Below are 13,911 nucleotides of genomic sequence, written 5' to 3'. Positions count from 1 at the left end.
TATTTGGTGTAGTGTTCATGATTCATTATTTATGTATAACACCCAGTGCTCCATGTAATACATGCTCTCCAAATACCCACCACCAGGCTCACCCATCTCCTCATCACCCTCCCTTCTAAAACCCTCAGATTGTTTCTCGGAGTCCAGTCTCTTGTGGTTTGTCTCCCCTTCTGATGTCCCCCGCTTCACTTTCCCCTCCCTTCTAATGTCCTCCATATTATTCCTTATGTTCTACAAGTAAATGAAACCATATGACAATTGACTCTCTCTACTTGACTTATTTCACTCAGCATGATCACTTTCAGTGCTATCCATGTTGATGCTAAAGTTGGTTATTCATCCTTTCTGAAGGCTGAGTAATATTCCATTGTATGCATAGGTTACATCTTCTTTATCCATTTGTCTGTTGAAGGGCATCTTGGCTCTTTCCACAGTTTGGCTATTGTGGACATTGCAGTTATGAACATTGGGGTGCATAAGGCCTTTCTTTCACTACATCTGTGTCTTTGGGTTAAATACCCAGTGGTGCAATTGCCAAGTCATAGGGTAGCTCTATTTTTAATTTTTTTGAGGAATCTCCACATTCCTTTCCGAAGTGGCTGCACCAATTTGCATTCCCACCAACAATGTAAGAGGGTTCCCCTTTCTCCACATCCAAAATATAAAATTACCATAATATTTCATCTAAATAAAACACAGTATAGTGAGTTAGATGCATTTTTTAGATAATGTTTTCATTTAAAAATTATTATTGTTGGTCTTCAACCATGCAAGATTGACCACATGTATTTACAGCTTCTCCCTTACCTTCTCAAGAACACACTGAAATAAAAAGACCAAGCAATTTATTCTCCTACTTTCCTGCCTCATATGTTCCTCTCTCCTCCAACCTCTGACACCTCCTTCCCTTTCTTCGCTCAGTCAAAAACCTTGCTTCCTGTAAATTAAGAAAATGGGACTTTCCACAAACTACTGATTATATCCAAGCTTTTATTTAACTCTTAGGTATGGATAGGAAGGCTATTTAAGAGATCAGTCTTTTGCTGCTATAAGAAGTCATTGTGTGATTATCAAAACTGGTAAATCATTATTAGCCTACCACCAATCAATATGGACACCAGTATCAAAAGAAATAACTAAACATTTTTAAATCGTTGCTTCTGAAAGGCAGAACTAGTAGGAGTGGAGGCATGGGAATACTCTTTTTTAACTCTAGTTAAAAAAGTTAACTAGAACTTTTAATTCTAAGGCTGAATAAAATACATAAAAATTATAGTTGCCTGACTATTAAGATGTTATTCTGGGTGATAATTTTACCATGTTTTTCTCAACATTTCTAAATGTTACATAATTCATCAAATTTTCCAACAATTCCTTATACCAAATAAATTCTGTTTTTGATTCTATTTTAGAAAACACTTTAAGGGCTTTCAAAAGAACTAACTCAGTGGTAGAAGAGGAGAGAGTACATAAATTTGTTTGTATATATTAAATTGTACTCCTATAGCCAGGATAAGAGATTACTCTCTTCTGGGCCCATTATTGGACAGAACACATGATGAGAGGAGAAAGAAGCATTTTTCACAATTAACAGAGCTGCTGGCTTTATCAGTAAATGTAATATGCCAAAGAAATTACATATCAAGGAGGGTTTCCAGATCTGAAAAGTGAGTGTGCCAGGAAAATGAAAGATCCAGTTTCTTACCTGCAAAGCTAATGATCCAATCTTAGACCAGGAAAATTCATGAAGGCAGTAAGAATCTCCCAAGGTTTCTTGGTAGATAGTAAGCTGGTTTCAGAAGACAGTCCATTCACACCTCAGAATGATATATAAACCATCAGAATCATCAACAAGAATTGTTCTTGACAAGGACAATGTCAAGGCATAAGGAATTGGTTAGATTTCTGAATCTCTGATTTTAGGTCAATATCACATCATCTATACCCAAGAATCAAAAATGAAGATGATCGAAAAAATGAAGATGAAATTTCTCTTTCAAAGGCTTTGCCTTCTACTCGATCCTTTTCCTCAACTGCTATAAGATACTCTAAATTTATAGCTAACCGCATGGGTTGTAAAAGAAATGATTCCAGTTCCCTTTTGTTTTCCCACGGATGCCATGTTGTAATAAGGGGATATTTCCTAATCAATATCCTGATGCTCAATTTTTTCATAAAATGATCAGTTTCTCTATTAAAACTGTTTCTCATTAAATCATAAATTTCTGTGCTGCACAGTATAGAAGTTGAGCAGTATGGAGAAGTTGGTACCCTTGAGTAATGCACTAACCAGACACACAAAAATACTTAGTTTACTGAAGGTATAACTCATACAAATACTTTGTGGATAAAAGCAAGCAACCAAGGACCTCCGAGAGAATAATAATATTGTCTCTTAAGGATCAAGATCCAGAGTCAGGAAACTTGGATTAGTCTCCCCTCGGCCACATACCACTCTTTGGCTTAGCCCAAGTCACACATCATTTTCAAGTTTTAACATACCTGGAAGCAAAATAGAATTGATAATGTCCCTGACCTAAATTTCTTAATGGATTAAATACGCTCATCTAAATAAAATGAGGGCCATCGTGACTGCCACGTGGAAAGTGCTCAGTAAGTATTTGGCTCTTGGTACCACTTGGTTAAAAGATGAAAGAATATGTTCACAAAGGTAAGTAGTAAAGCTTTACATCATGTATCCTCCGTGATTTGTATTGATTGTTGGTAAGGAATACTTCAGGGCAGGAGTCAAAGAGAACCCAGGCAGAGGGAGCTGTATAGGCTGTGAGGAGACATCTGAAGTCTTACGTATTGGTTCGTGTCAGAAAACAGACATTCTCAGTTACATAACCATGTGTGGCCTCCTGCCAGAGCTCTGAGTAGTTGGCAGAACACCGAGCATGGGACTTATCATAAGTCAAATCAATGTAAGTGAGAACCACCTGTTGTTTAAAACAAGTGCCTCGTTGAACTTGCTAGAGCATGAGAAAACTCAGGGAAAAAGTGAGATCTCTGAGGTAAAGTGCACGGTCCTCCCCTCTACTTCCTAAGAATTCCCTTTGCCACACCTGTATCTGGTCCAAGCATCTCTTCTAAGTTTCCTCTTTGGAGAAGACTGGAAGTGGGAGCTGAGGCTTCCTATGGCAACCCTTTCCCCAGCCTCTGCCTTCTTGTGGATCACTCTACAAAATAAAACAGGAAAGTGTTTCTCTTCTGTTTCATGTATAAACTACACTAGAAAGCCCTATCCTACTTACTTAGCCTGAGTGCTCTCCCACATATAGGCATTCAAACTTCAATTCAGTTTCCTAAACCAAACACCATCACCATCCAAAAACCTGTTTATTTTTCTCTTTCTCTTCAGCTCAGCTAAAAGAAATCTCTCTCTCCTTCTCTCTCTCCTCTCTCTCTCTCTCTCCCTCCACCACTCCAGTTTTATTGAGAAATAACTAATGTACATCTCTCCTTAAGTTTAAGGTATACAACATGATGGTCTGATTTACGGATACTGTGAAATGATAACTATAAGAGGTTTTGTTACCAGCCATCGTCTTGTACGGATGCAATAAAAAGAAAAAAAAAATTCTCCTTGCGACGAGAACTTTTAGGATTTAATCTCTTAACGCCTTCCCTCTATATCATACAGCAGTGTTAGCTATGATCCTTATGCTGTACCTGATATCCCTAGTGCTTAGTTATTTTATAAAGGAAAGTTTGTACCTGTTGCCCATTTTCCTTCAATTCCTGCCAATTGAAAATTTTTGGCTTTTTAACGTTAAAGCTAAATCCTACTTGGATATTGCCACACATTAGCCGGTAATTTTCTCTTTCTTCTCTCCTCACTATTAAAGCTCACTAATTCTATCTCCATCTGAGCCTGAATTAGCCTTCCTTTTCTCTCTCTCTCTCTCTCTTTTTATTTGTACTTAATTTCTGTTTCACTAAAAAGCCTTCTGCACTTCTTATAAACTCCCCTTCCTTTCAGTGACTGAATAGAGGACCCCTAGACCATACGGGCACCCTGATCTTGAACATCCAGTTTCCAGAACTGTGAGAAATAAGAGTTTGTTTTTTTACAAGATGCCCAGTCTGTGGCATTTTTTGTCATAGCAGCTGAAATACACTAACACAGAGGCACACTAGGTAGATTAAATCTTCAGTACCTTCTTCCAAGTCACTATCTTCAGCTGTATGCAGAGTATATAGGTGTATTGTATATAACTTTACTTTCTGTGTATTGTTATGTTCTGATATCCTAAAACAAACAAACAAACAAACAAACAAAAAAGGACTTTCTGACTAGGGGGGCACTGTCCATCCCAGGACTAGATTTTGATATGCAAGCTGACCAATCCAGAACCATACCTCCTCTATCTCGCTCATGTACTACAGAAAACAGTATTCTTCTGCCTTAATCATCCCATGGTCATGAATCAGGCCACCAGGGACCTCACCTATGGCTCAAAGCCTGATGAAATGATCCCAGTTAGATAATCCTAAACTCTTTACCCTGCCTGGCCTTGCCTTGCCTTGCCTTGCTGTGGAAACACCGGTAAAGGCCTCAGTGCTTGCCATCTCCTGCTTCTGGGTCCTGACCAGCACCTGGGGTTCCCCCAAGCCACCCCTGTGAGGCAAGCTGTGCCTGTCATTTCTGGGGCAACTGGATTGCTAACCTTTTTCCAGTGGCATGGCCTCTCAGCATCCTCAGTTAACACCAGGCACAGAATATTAGTTTTATATTTTAAAAACGTATTTTTATTTCCCATATTTCTAATTTGTTCCTTTTTACACTCCCCTCTTGTCCTTTTTTTTATTATACCTTCATGCTATTTTATAATATCTTATTCTTTCAGTAAAAATTATTTATTCACAGACCTCCATGTATTATTGAGCACTGTAGTTTTACCCCTAGTCCCTTATAGAACTGGAGTCCTAGTGCCATTGTCCACCTGCCCCGGAGTCCAGAAAACCTATGCCTTTATGACTCTGAATTTGTTTCTGGTCCAAAGAAACACCCTTTACAAAACACCTATTCCTATTTTTCCTACTTTACCTTATCCACCTCTGTTACATTTTGAGCAGAGAGATGTAGACATGTCTAAGTATCAACTTAGTATAAGTTTATGTACTCAACATGTAACTCACATAAGCTTTGTGAGTTTTTGATTATAAGTCTGAACACCTTGTTAAAAATAACACCCTTTAAATCAATAAGAATACAAGAATTTTTTTGTCAAAAAAAGCATAACTCAACAAATATTAAGTTCTGGACTAGCACTTCGTCTCCAGTAACAAGAGTGTAAATACTGGGCTCACATACCGGACTAAGCTTTGGACAGAAGGACTCAACATCTGCTGGGTTTAGAGACATGGGAGGGTAACAAATTATCACAACCATCCCCTTCTGAGCAAGCTGAAAAATAGGCCATAGACCCTGGTAAGTATCAAAATATAATGGTCACATGGGACACCTGGGTGGTGCAGTCTGTTAAGTATCTGACTCTGGGTTCTAGCTCATTTCATGATCTCAGTGTCATGAGGTCAACTCCCAGGTGGGGCTTTGCACTCAGTGCGAGATCTCCTTGGGATTCTCTCTCCCTCTCCCTCTGCCCCTCCTGCTCACACACAGTCTCTCTCTTAAATATATATTAAATATATACTTACTTTGTGTATGTACACACACACACACACACACACACACACACACACACACACACACACTTTATTCTCCTTCCTTTTGACTTCCTTGTTTAGTCTTTTGGACCTACTTTTAGGAGGAATTATAAACAAGGTATTTACCAATCTTGCTCCATACAACTTTGAGCACAGAGAACTCACCCCATCAAACAAAAAAACAAACAAACAAAATGGTTCATCTAAGCATACTGATATGTACTATATTAATTATTCCCAATGGGGAACTCTGACCTATCCAAATTGGTCAAGCCAGTTTTCTTTTTCATTTACCTATTAGCTGATCCTCTCTTTTTATCTGGGGAGATGTTAGTAAGAGATGCAAAGCAAGAAACAGTGTCCTCTGATTTGTATCCTAGAACAGCACATTTTCTCAATTTAATGAGTGTGTGAGATTTGTGGAAGCTTCTGAAAATGCAGGTCCAGTGGATCTGGGGCAAGGCCTGAGATTCTGGATTTCTATAAGCTCCCAAGGCATGAAGACACTGGTTTTAAGTACCAAGTTCCTAGAGCAGTGTTTTTCAAACCCTTTCAGGAGATCCCTAAGATCAAAATAATTTTTATAATAATATAAAGACATCACACTGGAGTTTTCCAGAAGGTACATGACTTATGATGTTACAGTGATCAAATACAGAAGCGGATATGACAACCCAATTTAGAGAGATATACAAAAATTCACTAAATATTTTTCATTTTGGAGAATATAGTTATTTTTCAAAAACAATATATTACCTAAATTAGCATTGAATAGGTTTATTGTTGTTACTAGTAAATGAATCAACAAATATTTATTTTTAAGGTCTCATTTCTATTATCATAATCGGTCAATACAATCACATATTAAGGACTGCTCATAAACCAAAATTTTAGAGGTTCTCAGTAACTTTTAAAGGGATAGAAGACTCCGAAATAGCTGAGATTCCTGCTTTACAGAGGTTGGAAATTTATTTTCCCTGTTTCAGCAGAAAAATTAAGAAAGAGAAAGCATTCCACTCTATCCTATGAAGAAAACATTGAGAACCCACACATTTTAAAATCCTACCTTAGCACAAAGTACTTGTGGACATTTTTGAAGGAAAAAATAAAAAAAAATTGGCCATGGCTTATACTCTTTTTAATGGAATGTCAATAAACATTCAAGGAGTTCTTATCCAAGTCCCTTAAGGTTGGGAAATGACAGAACAGGAAAATAAGTGAGTCTTAATCCCAAAATATGTTACACTGCCACAAAAGTAGATGAGTCATTTTATCCTTGGCCTCTTTAAATTCCCATGTTTTCTTACCCATCTCATGGATGAGCATTTGGGAAGATATTTTCCTTATTGGACATATTATTTCTTCTTACAAGCTTCTCTTCAAAACATCTGTGGGGCAATGAATGAAATAATGCATTTGTTGACTTCACATGTGGCAAAAAATACAATGATTCTGGAAGTTTCCAACCAATATTTTAGTCCAGGCATGCTTAACCCAATTGCCTGTGTCTCGTCTTCACCATCTTCAGCTTTGTAGAAAACTTTGCACTCTCTCCCCTTTCAACCTCACTTTATTGGCGATTCACTATGGTCTACTTTTTGGGCATAACAACACGTTTTGCCATCTTGCAACTTTCTTCAAATGTTTATCTCCCTGGTGAGTAAACTGCATTGCACTAACCACCTGGAGGTTCTGTTCCATCTACCTCCTTTCCTTATCCTTCCAGGCAGCAGAGGTGAAAACGTTCATGCAGTTGATCTAAGCCACCACTGGATCCTCCTTTCAACTGTTTCCATCTTTTCTGTCTTAAAGCACAGGCTTATTTATGTTCTTGTGACTCTCACTACCACCAATAGCAGTTAACCTCCTTTGAACAAAAAGTTGTAGGTGTGTTTCGTTGGTTTTGACTTCAAGCAACAGACATGTGTACTCTCACCTTCTGGAAGCTAGAAGTCCAAGATCAAAGGCCCAGCCCGGCTACACTCTCTCTGGAAGCACTAGAGGAGAATCCCTCCTTGCTTCTTCCAGAAGGTTCCCAACAATCCTTGGCCTTCCTTACCTTGAGTTGCTGTGTCTCTCCAGCCTCTGTATCATCTCCATATGGCCATCGTCCCTCTGTGTATGTGTGTGTGTGTGTCTGTATCTGTGATTATTTAGGACACCAGTTATTGGATTTAAGGCCTTGCCTCATCCCAGTATGACCTCATCTTATTAATTATATCGGCAACAATGCAATTTCCGGATAAGGTCACATTGTGAGGCTTTAGGAGGTTTCTTTGGAAGACACAAAGAGTTGTGGTTTTAGTTTTTGCTCAATCTCTTTACGTTATTTGCTTGTTACGTGATAATGAGTATTCAAAACGGAATAAACAAAACCCAGAACCAGAAATGCCAGACAGCTGCTAGGCAGACCACATTTCAAATCATGAATCTCTGTGTACTATATACATAAGTTCTTCAAGGAACCACCCAGTGATTGGAAATGTGAATACCATATCCACTAATCCTAAGGGTCTGATATATTACATCGTGTGGTGGGAAAGACAAGGATCACTGAGTCTTTCCTTAAGTAGCGGCAACTGCCTGAATTCTCTTCTGGATGTAAGGGTCTAGAATCCAAAAGCATCTATTAAACTGAGTTAGAGTCATGGTTCTTTTCATGATCTGTAATTCTTTCTCTTTTCCATCAATTCAGGCCAAGATTATAAAGAATAAGCAATTATCATTATTATCATTACTATTATTATTTTGCTTTGTCTCTCCTCGCTTGAATCCTGTAGGATTTAACTGAAATCAGTTAAGCACGGTCTGTTTTGGTGGTGCCGGAGGTATGTGTAGATGAGGGTAGCAGTCCTCATGCTCTGTGATGTCAGGAGGGACAAAAAGACAAGCACATTAACAACTTTCATTCTGTCAGGAGCATAAACACAGGAGGACACAAATGAGAGATACAGTGGTTGTTTTCTGAAAGTCCTGTAGGGTTTATCTGTGAAATATAGAGGGGAGACGTTCTCTCTGCAATATGTGACAGTTTCCCCCTGTGAATGCCTTCACCTTTAGTCTTAATCTACACTATGTTCTGAAAGAAAGTCACTTTATCTGTTAACGGATGAAATGAAATGATGCCAAATGAAATAATGACAATGCGATTAATGCTTTGGCAGAAATAAGTGAAAATGTGAAATGCAGAAAACAGTGCTAAAATTTATATAATTACCTGTAAATATGTGTTTAGTAATTCACATCTAACTACTGTAATCAATTCTAAAGTTATGCATCAAAAGAACCCTTTCAGGTTCTATTCAACAGAGTCGCCTAATAGTTTTGGACTTAAACTGACATGGGCCATCAAGACCTGATAACCTTTGTGGGAAAATCTGGTGAGTGATGTGGGAAACAAAGGCAAAAGAAAAATTAAATTTCCTTACCACTTACAGCTAGCCCATTGACAAGTCCCTGAAACAGGCAGAGTGACCTTCCTCTAGAAACTCAGTTGCCTTGATGTTAATACTTTGCGGAAAAAGGCAGTCCTTAGCCCAACCCCCAGGATCCTGTAAGTCTACTTTAACACACAAAAATTCCTTTGGAAACTTCCTTTTTCTCTAACCCCATCCCCAAGATACATGTTGGCAATCATCCCCCAAGCATGTGACTTACCAATATATATCAGAAGTGTCTCAAGACTAAGGTCTTATTGGACAGTAACAAGTGACCTTTTCCCAACAATAGCTAGACCCCTCAAGGTCCTGGAAAACTTGCTTGCAAAACTCCTTAGAGACTTAAGCTATCTCTAACCCCCTCCCGATTTGAAAGTTCTTTCTACCCATGTGTCCTGTCCCTTTTAATAAAATCACCTTTGTCCACCAAAGATGTCTCAAGAATTCTTTCTTGGCTGTTGGCTTCAAACCTTAACATCTTTCTTACATCAGTGAGGACTCCCTATAGGGGATGATTTTGAGCACAGATTTGAGTCTTATGAGTGACAAGTCCATCCTTTCTTACCCAGATCTGTTCTCGAAAAATTTGATGTCCTGCATGTGTGAGGGTCAAGAGGAATCTTGGTTTTATCATGTACCCAGACTGGAAAGGGTGTGGATAGATTGGAAGAAGATCCCAAAATGAGCAAAAGAGAGAAACAAAAGCAAGAGTCTGGCTTTGGGGAAGAATGCAGGAAAATGCCATCAAAGATGAGTTCCCTGAACTAGAAATCAGTCGAACTTTACTTCTCTGTCTCTTCCTGCTGCCTCAAGCTCATCTGCTCATATTTTCAAAGATCAGAAATAGCAATCGTGTTGGGACTCTGGGGTGTTCTAGCTACCGGGGAAAGGATGTTTCCCACAGGCTCAAGTCTGATTGAGTGGAAAGAGGAAAGGAAGAGAGTTGATGGTGATTGACATGGAAAAAGAGTCCTCCCTGAGACACAGAATCCCATCTTCATTCAGACAGTAAGTAATGGTGGCATTCTCCCTTGGTGTTTCCAAAATGATCCTGGGGATGGGAAGAGGGGTGTAGGAAGAAGGACACCTCCTGAGTAAAAGAAAGTAAGTAAAAACGTCAAAGCCTTTACCTGAATCCCTGTCTTCATGGAAAATCATCTTTTCTTCCCGCTGTTAGTGCCTAACTGGGAAAGATGTGTGTTAGAGAGATACGTATTAATCCATGGACAGTCATGAAAAAATGACACTGGGTATCTTTCTTAAACCATGGAAGGGACTTGCAGCGACCCCAGCATTGTGGATGGGAGGTAGGCCCATTGACTACATGGTTCCTGTTTCTATTTCCTGCCTGCCCAGTGGGGAGGGAGGCAGTAACTGATTGGTGTTTATCAACTTTGTTTTGATTAACAGGTCAGCATCTTATTTCACTGACCAGAGTAAGACAAAAACATTTAACACGGAGAGATTGAAGATTGTCAACAAAGACTGTGATACTCGGGAGCTTACATAAGGTGTTGTTTCCATGAAACTTTAACTTTAAAAAAAAAAAATTAATTGTTGCTCTGAAACAACTTCTACCTATTGCAATTACTACTCATTACAGAATTTGAAATCTTTGCTTAAATTTGCCATCATGAAGGAAAAAATAAAAACCTCAAGTGTTTCAAATTACTTTAGGCTGGAAATTCCTGATTTTCCATGTGTTTCCAGTAAGGTTTGATTTTGAGATGATTTCCGGAAAATAAAGGAGAAAAAAAAAAAAGAAACTGGGTAACTCATAAAAGCAAGTAATATGCACATAATTGTGTGAGAAAAGCTAAAACAACATTTCACAGCTGGTCAGCATAAAAACTGACTTGTCGGTTTTACTTTACAGATAGCACCTGTATGTCTTAAATAATACACATGTACGTTATTCATTTGAAAACTTTTATACAGTATAAAATTTCTGTGTATAAGAAAAATTAAAATCTATCTTTTCAAAAATCTATTTTCCATAATATTAAGTAAAATTGACTCTGAAGTATATACTATCCATCACAACAGATAGAATGTTGTGTAATGCATCTTGGGCAGATAGCAGAGGCAATAGTTTTATGTTTTATCAGGAATTCCAGTAAGTTTCGCTAAAAAAAAGAAATTCTACTATGTCTGTCTCAAGAAAGTTTTCTTTGCAAAGGGTGAAGAGAAACTGGTGCAAAACCCTCTCTTTTTTTTTAATTTTTTTTAAATTTATTTGACAGAGATCACAAGTAGGCAGAGAGGCAGGCATAGAGAGAGGAGGAAGTAGGCTCCCTGCGGAGCAGAGGACCCAATGAGGGGGCTCCATCCCAGGACCCTGGGATCATGACCTGAGCTGAAGGCAGAGGCTTTAACCCACTGAGCCACCCAGGCACCCCAGCGAAACCCTCTCTTATTATTGCAACTCTATACTCAGGACTTTCTGTGCACGGGTCAGTGCAGCCTAGAGGGGAAACTGAGTTAGGGGTCACGGTGTGTGCGTGCATGCATATGCTGATGTGTGTTGTGTGTCCAATGTGTGCGAGATTATGTGTGTGGATTGGCGTGTCCAGATGCATGTAAGACCATTGTGGGATATAAGGAGATTTGGAGAAGGAGGTAAAGGATTGGGAAAAAAGAGAAGGACTGATCAGATAGAGTTTCTTCCTCTAAAATGTAGGATTCCTATCAAAGCTAGCATAGTAAATACACTCCTTTGCATATTCCCAAAGTGTACTCTTTGGTTTTGTCTTGCTTTGTGGGAAGAACATTTAACACAAAATGTACCCTCAATAACATTTTTAAGTATACGATACAGTATGGTGGTGTAGAGCAGATCTCTGGAACTTATCCACGTGGCAGAACTGAAACTCTGTACTCTTTGAATAGTAACTCCTGTTCCCAGCTCTCCCTGGGCCCTGGCAGCCGCCACCCCTCTCCTCTCCACTTCTATGAGTTTGACTATTTTATAAGCGATAACATGGCTGAACGTAGAGAACATTCTGCTAAGAGAAATAAGCCCATCACCAAAGGACCAGCCGTGCGTAACTGCACTGCACAAGGTGACTGAAATAACCTCTAGTTTTGAAGCAAGTCTGCTGAGAACTAGAACTGGCAAAGCTGTGTGGTGCCTGAGGAAAGGGCTGGCCCACAGGCATTCGGGAAGGGCCAGGGAAAGGTTCTGCTCCCTGCACCAGCCATCAGGCCGCAGAAAGAGAGGATACTAAGGAAGCTCAGAATTCAGCAAGGCCTGGGGTAGGGATCTTGAAGCAGGAAAGGAAAATTATTGCACTGAGCTGAGAGGCTGTGATTCTCCTCCATGGGAGGTAAGGAGCAGGTGTTTGGTTAGAGGGGACTATTTTATTGTCTTACTTCCTCACCCTTCCCAGGAAAATCAGAGATGGGGAGGGGGAGGAAATGACACTTTAGCAAATGGAAATTTGAGGAAATACTGCTTAGGAAGGTACACAAATCCTATGAACTAAAGTTGTCCTGGAAATACATAGCTGGGAGCACAAGGAGGAGGTCTTCTCCCCCCACCCCACCCCACCCCGCCCATTTCCATTTTCCAGCTTGTACTCCTGAGTATCTTCTGGTATGATTGGTTCCATCTCTGATCTGTGATCTGCTCTGAATGTTAATCATGGCTTATTCATGTCTATGTGCCTCCAGAGAACCTCACACAGCAGTTGGCAGCCAGCCCTCAACAAATATTTGTTAAACTGGATAGATTTTAAGAGGTGTCGTAATTTGAACACCAATGGAGGGAGTAAAGACTTTAGGATTCAGGAGAGCTGGCCACTACTGGACTTTTTATCCACAGGCAGTCACTTTGGTCTCTATTCTTAGTTTCGCATTGGTAGATGGAGGAAGTTGCCTTACATGATCTCCGAGATCACTTCCTACTGTAACCGTCTGGCATAGAAAGTCTCACTTCCTTTTGGGAAATGTAAGATTATATATCAGGTGTGATCACATCTTCCATAAACGCAGGAGAAAGTTCTCAGGAAAAATGCTCAAATAAAACTGCTTTTTGGAATAATGAAAGACTGAAGTGGCAATCACCTAAACATGATTGCTAATATATTTTAACTTTCTACTGTAAAAAGAAAATAAAAACTTGGACAACTCTCATCCAGTGCAAATTACTTCCTTGCACTGACAAGACATTCATTGTTCTGGAACATAGCACTTCATCCTAATCCACTAGGGTAATATTTGAAAAGTATTACCAAATGAACTTCCTAAAGTATCCAAGTTACTTTCACAGAAAAATAAAAATTACACCCAACTAGAAATTTTCTGGATACGTAAGAATTTAGTCATTATATTTATATGCTGTATGAGTGCCTTTCTTCGTGAGTATGTGGTTCTAATACTTAGTACCTGATACTCAAGTTTGGAACTTTATCTGCTTCTGCCTTGTTCTCCAACATATTTCTAAATATTCAAATAATCTGAGTACAAATGACAGTATATAATTAAATTTATAAGCATAAAATTCAGAGGCATGATTCACTGAGAAATACAGTGTTTATGAAAAAGGAGAAAAATTTTCACTAAGAAGAAAATTCACCTGGAATTCCTGTAAGTGCTAAAGAAGACACCTACTGTCTATGAATACAAATAATCATAATTAATAAGTTTAAGCCACTGTCATCCAAAATGCTTACCCCTCAGAATGATCCTTTGAGATTAACAATGATGACATGGTTAAAATTACTAAATCACAGTTACTTTAGAGAAGGTGTTTAGTGCCAAATATTGAACTACTTTTCAGTGAACTTGGTAGAACTAATAA

The sequence above is a fragment of the Meles meles genome, chromosome 4 (assembly GCF_922984935.1).
Source record: "Meles meles chromosome 4, mMelMel3.1 paternal haplotype, whole genome shotgun sequence".
NCBI classification, from domain to species: Eukaryota; Metazoa; Chordata; class Mammalia; order Carnivora; family Mustelidae; genus Meles; species Meles meles.
Note: the sequence above shows the minus strand (reverse complement) of the source record.